The following is a 9,947-nucleotide window of genomic DNA, read 5'->3' as shown; positions in this document are numbered from 1 at the left end:
GAAACCAACAAAGAAGTCAGCTCTCTGGGGCCGGCCCTGTGGCGTAGTGGTTAAGTCTGGGCAGCCTGGGTTTGTGGGTTCAGATCCCAAGCACGAATGTACACCACTCATCAAGCCATGCTGTGGTGGTGACCCACATACAAAATAGAGGAAGACTGGCACGAATGTTAGCTCAGTGCTAATCTTCCTCAAGCAAAAAAAGAGTAAGATTGGCAACAGATATTAGCTCAGAGTGAATCTTCCTCACCAGAAAAAAAAAAAAAAGAAAGAAAAGAAAGCAACTTTCCTATAACAACAACAACAAAAAGTCAGCTCTCTGAACTGACAAGAACACAGACTCTTCTGCAGATACAAATAGTAAAGTGAAAGAAATGATGTTGACATCAAATCTTTATCACAGAGCACGTGCAGGAGCACACAAGATAGATATTGCAAAGGACATCAGAGACGTCTCAGATGTGGTCGTGCGTTGTTCTGGAGGGAAGACAAATCTCACGCAAATGGCCCAACACCCTTCTGTGGAAATCACCAATAAACATCACGCGCGTGCTCCCACCTCCAGGAGGGAGGGACATCAGGCTCAGGTTACTGAATTATTTATTGGAGTTCTAATTTAAAAGAATGAAACCAGTTTAAAAAAATTAAAAGAGCAGTGTAGGAGAGTAGGCAAGGACTGGCTGAAAGAAAAGAACAGGCTGTTATTTACAAAGGACACACACACGCACACACACAGGTGTGGACCTGTAATGTGATCAGAGAGGCAGTGTATCAGCAAATTAAGCAATAGTCTTTAGCAAAGATCAAAACCAGGAGTAATTGCTGACGGCAGGCCCAGGTACTACACCGCTGAGCTAGCTGTGCCGGCTTCTGTTGATACAGAACTGACCCATGGAAAGATCTTTGAAATGCTGGGTCAGACAAGTCTGTCCTCTCAAACTGAGACTCATACCTTGAATTGCCCAGGTTTGAGAACCCTTCACTGAATTAAAACCCTCCAAGGAGTCGCTTTACATAATAGGGAAATGTCCTGGAGTTGGAATTAGGGATACGTCGTGAACACAGGAGATTGAGCACTTGGTATCTGGAAAATAAAGCAGGGTTCCTTGGCCCCGTATGAGAGAAACAGATCAAGTTAACAGCTTAGCAATTCGGCTACCCACGGAGAGAACCCAAGAAACTATTCGACACCTGTAAGTGCCCTGCTCAGTGTGGATTTCAGGGATCTCAGGACCTTTGATTCTTGTGTGGTCATTCTTTTCAATAAGGTAGGGTAGCACAAGCTCTGAGGTGGCTGAAATAGCGTAGACAGAAAGTTCAGAGGACCTTGCGCTTGTAGCTAGGAGTTGGATAATGGCAGGATGCACAGAACAAACATATCTTCCTTCCCCCTCCCTCCTGTTTCCTTTAACTCCAAAAAGTGGCCTCAGCCACAGTGCTGGGGCATTGCTGTGACACTATCTGAGACACATGTAGGGTAGGATTATAAGTGACAAGGAGGTGTAGACAAAACCCCAGTAAAGGGGAGAAACCTTTTGTGGATGTGAAAGGTGGAGGCCGTACTGCCCACCCGGACCTGTGAGATGTTATTGTAGCTCTTGCCTTGAGATCCCAGTGATATAACCGGGGACATAAACACATATTAGGAAGCCAGTGCATGGAAGGAAATCCTCAGGGAGATGAGAAGAAGGGAGGAAAATACATTTGACAGCTTGTCGCTGCCACAGCTTCTTTAGCAAGGATCAGATCAGAACTGGATTTAAAAAGAGAGAAATCCTAGTATCCACCCAAGATGTTTGCTCTTATTGTATTTAATCTGTTGGCAGGAGCAAGGAAGAAGTTATTTTTGGGTAAACACCGCTTAAAGTAGTAGCCAGTCCTTGCAGAGCAAGTCTATAAACTGGATACTGAAAATGAACCAAGAAAAATGAGCACATCCTTGGCAGTACGCCCTTTGCAGGGGCTTCAGCTGTGTTTCTTAGAAACACAGACCATCTCTGTCAACAGAGCTTTAACACCCACTCAGAGAGGGTGGTCAGAGAGCAGAAGGTGTAACTGGTCGTCACACTCCAATTCCTTAGAAAAGCGACAGGCAGATCCTTCCCGGAGAGCCGCTGAGTCAGTTTTGCTAAACAGAATTGCAAACTTGATGGTTTAAAATGTAGAATAAATAGTCTTAAGTTAAAGTGGTTTACAGAAAAAATTTGTGATTGCTCCTAAAAGCTAGCTGGCTGCTCAATGGAATCACTCACGGAGTCTGGGACCCACTCTGGACTAGTGAAATCTGAATCTCTACAAAGTGGGCAGGTCATTGGCCTTGTTTAAAAAGCCTTGTTTAAAAAACCAGCCTTAAAAAGCCTGGTTTCAATAGGGACACAGGGTAAGAAATAGTGGTGCAGTGCTTTTCAAACTTTAATGGGCATACGAATAACCTGGGGATGTCCTTAAACTTCAGAGTTGAATTCAGGCAGGTCTGGGGAGAGCCTGCATTTCTAAGGAGCTTCAGGGCAGGCTGATGCTGTGATCCAGGGGCTACACTTAGGATAACGAGGGTCTCTAGGGCAAGCTCTTTAATTATGGGGGTTGGAACCAAGGATTCTCACCAGTCAAGTACAATTCAAAGCCGGTGATAAACTTTTTCATCACTTTGGTCAAAAAAATCTTTCTTATCATGAGTTCATCTTATCATCTTATTCAACCATTGAATTGTACACTTTAAATGGGTAAATAAAGATGTTAAAAAAACTCCTGGAATGAGCCAGCCCTGAGGGCCTAGTGGTTCAAGTTCAGTGCTCTCCCCGCTTCAGCAGCCCAGGTTTGTTTTCTGGGTATGGAACCACACCACCTGTCTGTCAGTTGCCATGTTGTGGCAGTGGCTCACATAGAAGAACTAGAAGGACTTATACCTAGGATATACAACCATGCACTGGGGCTTTGGGGAGGAAAAAAAAAAAAGAGGAAGATTGGCAACAGATGAAACAAAACAAAACTAACCCCTGGAAGAAGAGCTTTGCAGAGCATGTAAGCCACCAAACATATAAAGAATATATAATATTCTTTATGTATTATATATACAATATACATTATATTCTTTATATACTATCTTTATATATTCTATATATATTATGTATAGAATGTATAATATAAAATATAAAGATTATATAAAGACTTGTTGGAACAAGTCCATTAAAAAAAAAAAAGGCAAACAACCCAGCAGGAAAACAGACAGCAGAGACACACAGACAATTCACAAAAGAGGAAACCGGGGAGGGCCAATGTGCACATGGAAAGAGGCCCGACCTCTTTGGAAATCATGGAAATAAACATTAAATATCAACCAGATACCATTTCAGACCCATCAGATTGGCAAAAAAACTACAAAAAATAATATGACAACACTAAGTGATGCCAAAGGTGGAGAAATGAGAATTCTCATATTTTGCTAGTGGGAGAGTAGATTGGTCCAAAGTCTTTGGAAAGCAATTTAGGAATAGTTCAGTAAATTTGGCGTGTGTATACCCCATGACTTGCTAGTATAGACATGTGAGAAAGTCTCATCTATGTATACAGGAGGCATGCACAGAAATATTTTTCCATTATTTTCTGTATTAGTAAAAAACTGCAAACAACCTATATGCCATCAATAGGGAAATGGATAACTATATTGGGGCTTATTCATATAATGGAAAATTAGACAACAGTTAAAAATAAATGAATTTGAGCTACTTACAAGTAATAAAAATATTTACAATATGATTCACGTTATCCCCTAGAAATGAGACTAAAGAGAGCAAAGGTACAGGAGACAGTCAAGTTGACAAATATACTGCTTGGACCTGGCACACCATCACTTCTGCCACATTGCATGGCAAAGCAAGTCGCAAAGCTGAGTCCTGATTCAAGGGGCTGGGACATAGGGTGTCTGTAAAGTCTCATGGCAAAGGACACGCATTCAGGGAGGGGTGAATATTGGGGCCATAGTGGAAATCTACCACATCGCCATGTCCTTGTGCCATCTCATCATTATTGCTAGACAGGAACCAACTGCAAGGGTGCACCTCCTAGATGTCAGCTCTGGGCCAGATACTGGGGACACTCTGAGGTATCAGCAGAGAGAACATAAGCACAAAAAGGTCAATAACATTCAACTTGAAGAGAGAACAGACCCATGCACTGAAGGAAAGGTAGGGCTTAGTGGCCAGAGGAGAAAAGGACGTTCTGGGAACGAGAGGAGGCTTGAACAAAGATTGGTAGTCGCCATGTCTCTGTGCCTTTGTAAAATGGGACTAATGCCACTTCTCATGAAATGAAATGTTATAGGAAAGTGTCTGGCAGATAATAGCCTCTGAATAACAGTTAACAGTTAACAGTCTAGAAACTTAGCTCTAAACCTCATTTCCCTTCACATCCCACTCACTCCCTCAATTTCTACCACACTGTGTTCCCTACTCACTAGGGCCTCTGCCATTGCAGAGCCTTAGCACATGCTGTTCCCTTTACTTGGAACACTTCTCCCCTCCCCTGTTTAATTCTACTGCATCCTGATATATGGTTCAAGAGTCACTTCCTCAGGAAAGCCCTCCCTGACTTCCCAGCCTAGGCCAATGCCCTAGTTGCAAGCTCCCTTAGCACACTATACGCCCTCACTCTCTGTTGAATCAATGTTGTTGGCTGAATAACCCTTGTGCTGTGCTGCCCTCAAGTGATTACTCTGGGCATTGCAACAAGTGATTGTAAACTGACTCCCAACCGCTTTCATGCTTTTGTGACTGCAAGTGAGAACAGGGACCAACAGGAACATGAAAAGGTGCCCAACCCCATCAGGCATCAAGGAAATGCAAATACAAACCACAATGAGATATCACCCCACACTTATTGGGATGGCTATTATCAAAAAGAAAAGAGATAAGTGTTGATGGGGATGTGGAGAAAAGGGAACCCTTGTGCATCGTTGGCGGGAATGTAAATTGGTGCAGCCAATTTTTTGAGGAAAACATTAAAAATAGAACTCAAAAAATTAAAAATAGAGCTATCATATGATCCAGCAATTCCACTTCTGGGTATATATCCATAGGAAATGAAATCAGTATCTCAAAGAGATATCTGTACTCCCATGTTCATTGCAGCATTATCCACAAGAGCAAACATATGGAAATAACCTGAGTGTCTGTTGATGGATGAATGGATAAGAAGATGTGGTATATATATTAATCATAAAAAAAAAAAGGAAATCTTGCCATTTGAGACAACATGGATGAACCTAGAGGACATTATGCTAAATGAAATAAGCCAGACAGAGAAAGACAAATACCACATGATCTCATTTACATTTGGTATCCAAAAGAGTCAAACTCACAGAAGCAGAGTGGAACAGTGGTTGCCAGGGGCTGTGGGTGCAGGAAATGGCAAGATGTTGGTCAAAGGGTATAAACTTTCAGTTATAAGATGAATAAGTCATAGGGATGTAATGTACTGCATAGTGACTATAGTTAATAATACTGTATTGTATACTTGAAAGTTGCTGAGAGTAGATCTTAAGTGTTCTCACCACGACCACCACAACAAAAAGGTAAATATGTGAGTTATGAATATGTTAATTAGCTTAATTGTGGTAATCATTTCACAGTGTATACATATATCAAATCATCATGTATACCTTAAAATGCACAATTTTTGTCAATTATATCTCAATAAAGCTGGAAAGAAAATGAGAACAGGGCCCTGAATGAATAATCCTGAGGAATGGGGTGTGAGATTTATAAATTCCCCAAAGAAACAAAATGTGAACTTCTGTGCAGGTGTTACCCTGGACACTTCAGTCTTATCTTACTTACTGTTCCTGGCACTAGACTCCCCCTTCTCCTTCCCATGCCTCACAGAGACCTCCTGCACACTACTCTGAGTTCATAACCGCCTCATCCAAACACCCTCTCTGCTCCTCATTCCCTTTTGATCTGTAGTCCAGAATGTTCTCTTGCCTTCTAGACATCTCCCTATGGAAGGCCCCAAGCAACTCAAACCACATATGGATTTGTCTTTTTCTCCCAGGTTCTTTCCATCTTGAAGTTCCCTAATGTGTTTAGGGAACCGTGAAAAGCAAATTACATATTTTCTGACTTCTCAAGAAACATGACACTATTTATAGACAAGAAAACTGAAGCCTAGAGAGGTTAAGTAACTTGTCCAAAGTCACACAGGTCCAAAATTTGAATCTCCACCTGATGACAAAGTCCTGAAGCTAGGTGTGGACTTGTTTTAAGGGGCTAGAAACTTTTACAACTTGAGGGTTGGGAGCATGGGGAGTGGGGGGAGGACACTCTTCAAGAAAAAGAATACAAATTCAACAAAGTTAGGTACAGAACCTTAGAAGAGACTTGTACAAAAAAGGGTCTTGAAGTTTAAATTTCATTAGCTTCATGATAAAATGGCCTCTAAATGAAAATCACACCATCTCCAAAGACAACAGACAGGCAAACCAGAGGGAAGATTAGGATGTGGAGAGGTTTTTTCTTTCAATGATGACCATCCTCCCTGCTGAAACTTCTTTAAAGCATGGACAGTCCAACCCTTAGAATTATTTCCTGGAGTCTTTCCTGAGAGCAAAAAGCAGGAAGCAGGTGTTTTTGCTTTTGTCAGAACAAGAGAGAGAAGACAGAAATGTAACCAAGACAGGCCTAAGCAGGTGTCCAACATCAAGGAAGGGAAAGAGATCCAGAAGCAACAAAATCCAGTCAGATGTCTAAGTGGACACAGGCCAGAGTGAAAGTAAACTGCTGTACATCAAAATTTGTGGTCAGTTTTGAGTTAAAAGTCAAAAGGAAACCTAAACACTGAACGACTGCCTGGCACAAACTCAGCTTAGCTCATAAGAAATGTGTGGCCTCCTAAAAACTTGAAGAGAATGTCACATGAACAATGATGCTATTTTTTGCAGACTGCCAACCACCTAGGGAGAAGCCATTCCCAAAGAGTGACCTCTAGTGGACAGGGGGGTCATAGTTCACTGGAACCTGGAATTTCCTCAGACAAACATCTTATCCCATTTCAGCTTGTTTTTTACAAAAGCCTTCTGGGATTTTGCCTAAATAGTGAATTTGTGGTTGGTATTATTATTATTATCACTATTATTATTATTAATGTTTCTTGTGTCAACATTCCTTGTAAATAGCTCACTTACATGATCCATTCTGTGCCTATATAAACTTGCAGCACCACCAACTATTACAACTATCAGTGAGGCAGATGTTTTAACAAAATTGTAGTGGCGAATAACACAATTTTACTTTTTACAGTGTAACTGGTAGGAGAGACTTCTAACTTCTTGATAAAGACAAAATTTCACACATCTTGGATTTATTGGTTCAATTTAGGTCTCTATTATAAAGGAATCCCTAACAGAGGTTAAGGAAGTAATTAGGAAAAGAAAGTGAGTTCAAAAGCGTAAATTGCAGCCAGCCTTTTGCAGGTTAATTTGGTGATGTCTGTTAACATATAAAACACACATACCTTTGAGCCAGCAATTCCACTTCTAGGATTTTATCCTCTAGATTTACTCATATAGGCAAGCAGAGAGGCATGTGCAAAGGTGTTCAGTGCAGCAATTACTGTAATAAGAGAAATACAGGGGCCGGCCCCGTGGCTTAGCGGTTAAGTGGGCACGCTCTGCTGCTGGCGGCCCGGGTTTGGATCCTGGGTACGCACCGATGCACCACTTCTCTGGCCATGCTGAGGCCGCGTCCCACGTACAGCAACTAGAAGGATGTGCAGCTATGACATACAACTATCTAGTGGGGCTTTGGGGGAAGAAAAATAAATAAATAAAAATTATAAAAAAAAAAAAAGAGAGAAATACAGAAAACAACCTGACTATTCACCTGTAATAAATTATGGAATAGTTATATAATGCAGTATGATGCAGATATTTAAAAGGATATGGGAGATCCATGTGTTGATGTGAAAGTTCGTCACTATTTAGACTATATAACAAAGTTTTAGAACAGTATGATGTTTTAAAATATAATACATGCATGAAATAGTACATGTATGCAAGTTTGCAGAAAGAACTGTTAAGAGTAATTGCATCTTCTCCCATTCCAATCATTGATTTTGTTTAACTATGAACAGCCATTACTCAAAGGAAGTAATGTAGCCTAAAAGTTAAGAACACAAACTCTTGGGCCAAATTTCCCTGAGTTCAAATCCTGGCTTTATTCAGTTACTATCTTTGTTATTTGGGCAAGTTCTTTAACCTCTTTGTGCCTTAGTTTCCCATCTGTATATGGGGATGATAAATTTTGAGGATAAAATAAATTCATATATGCAAAGCACTAAGGTAGTACTAAAAGTGCTTTATTACTAGCTGTTGATATATTCAGGGAAATTGGGTGAAGGGGACACGAGATCTCTCTGTACTACCTTTGCAGCCTCCTGTGAATCTATAATTATTTCAAAATAAGTTTAAAAAAACACAATTGTTAAAAACAAGCAACCAATATGAAAGACTAAGACAATGTTAAGTGAAAAAAAAGCAAGATGCAGAACAATGCGTATAGTAAGCTCTACTGTGTGCAGAGAAATGAGGAAGGGAATAAGAATATGTATTTGCTTATGTAAAATAAAATTCTAGAAGAGCACGTTAGAAACTAATAACAGTGGCTACTTGGGAAATGGGCTTTATCTTTGAACCAAGTGACTGTTACCCATTCAAAAATTATTTAGAAATAAATAAGAGCAATAACAAAAAAGAACCGCAAATAACACTTCTGTCACAGCATAAGAGCATTTCCATTTGCAACAAGTCAAATAACACCAACTTGACAAATTACAGGGTGCATTAAGTTCAGTGATAAGGTACTTTTCCAATGGTTCTATTTCACTCACAATGTGTAAAATTCAGAGATGTTTCATCTCTTAGTTTTGGGGGGACAGCTAAAGACCCACTCCTTTGGGCTTCAGCCAGACATGGTTTTCAGAGATGACAGCTGGCATGAGGATTTATCTAAAATCGAATGACATTTCTAATTAAAAGCTTTTGAAACGAGGAAGACATCTTAATGATGTTCTAGGGTTAAAGAAGCACATGTTATAAATCTTGGACCTTACTGACATTAATTCTGGAGAAGGAGGGACAATTATATACACAAAATCTGGACTTAGCCAGAGTTAGTCCCGGAGAGGAGAGAAACAGACAGACATGCCAGCAGGTACACCCACCCACATGCCAACACAGCCTCCTGTGTCCAAATGAGGAACACCAAAATAGACACTACCAGGCTGTGGTGACCAGTGGAGAAATTTCCCCAAATCTCTTGACACCTCTGCAAGTTCCATCTCTTGTCTTAACTCCTCACACATCTTAGGGTAAGTTATGCTAGCTGCTGTAACAAATAACCCCTAATTCTCAGTGGCATAATACAGTAATGATTTTTTTTCGTACCTATCACAGTCCAGTGTGACTGAGGGTGGGGGAACTTTCTCCATGTAGTCATATAGGAATCCAGGCTGAAAGAGGAATCCAACTTCAACAAACGGGCTCCCAGGTCATTCTGGGAATTCATATCCAATCAGCACACACAAGAGAGAATGAAGTATCCAACAGAACACAGACCCTGGAAGTGACATTTTTTCTTCCCTATGTCATTGGTCAGAACTCAATCACCTAACTGCTGGGGAGGATGAGAAATGAAGTTTAACTGCGTATCTCAGAAAATAATCTAAATAATTTAGCAAACCCGACGCACCGCTTCTCCGGCCATGCTGGGGCCACGTCCCACATGCAGCAACTGGAAGGATGTGCAGCTATGACATACAACTATCTACTGGGGCTTTGGGGGAGAAAAATAAATAAATAAATAAAAATTAAAAAAAATAAAATAAAATAATTTAGCAAACATAGCATTGTCTCCGCCACAAGCAGCTATTAATATGAGGATTTTTCTCCTTTAATATGT

Source organism: Diceros bicornis, chromosome 2 (genome assembly GCF_020826845.1).
Source record: "Diceros bicornis minor isolate mBicDic1 chromosome 2, mDicBic1.mat.cur, whole genome shotgun sequence".
NCBI classification, from domain to species: domain Eukaryota; kingdom Metazoa; phylum Chordata; class Mammalia; order Perissodactyla; family Rhinocerotidae; genus Diceros; species Diceros bicornis.
Note: the sequence above shows the minus strand (reverse complement) of the source record.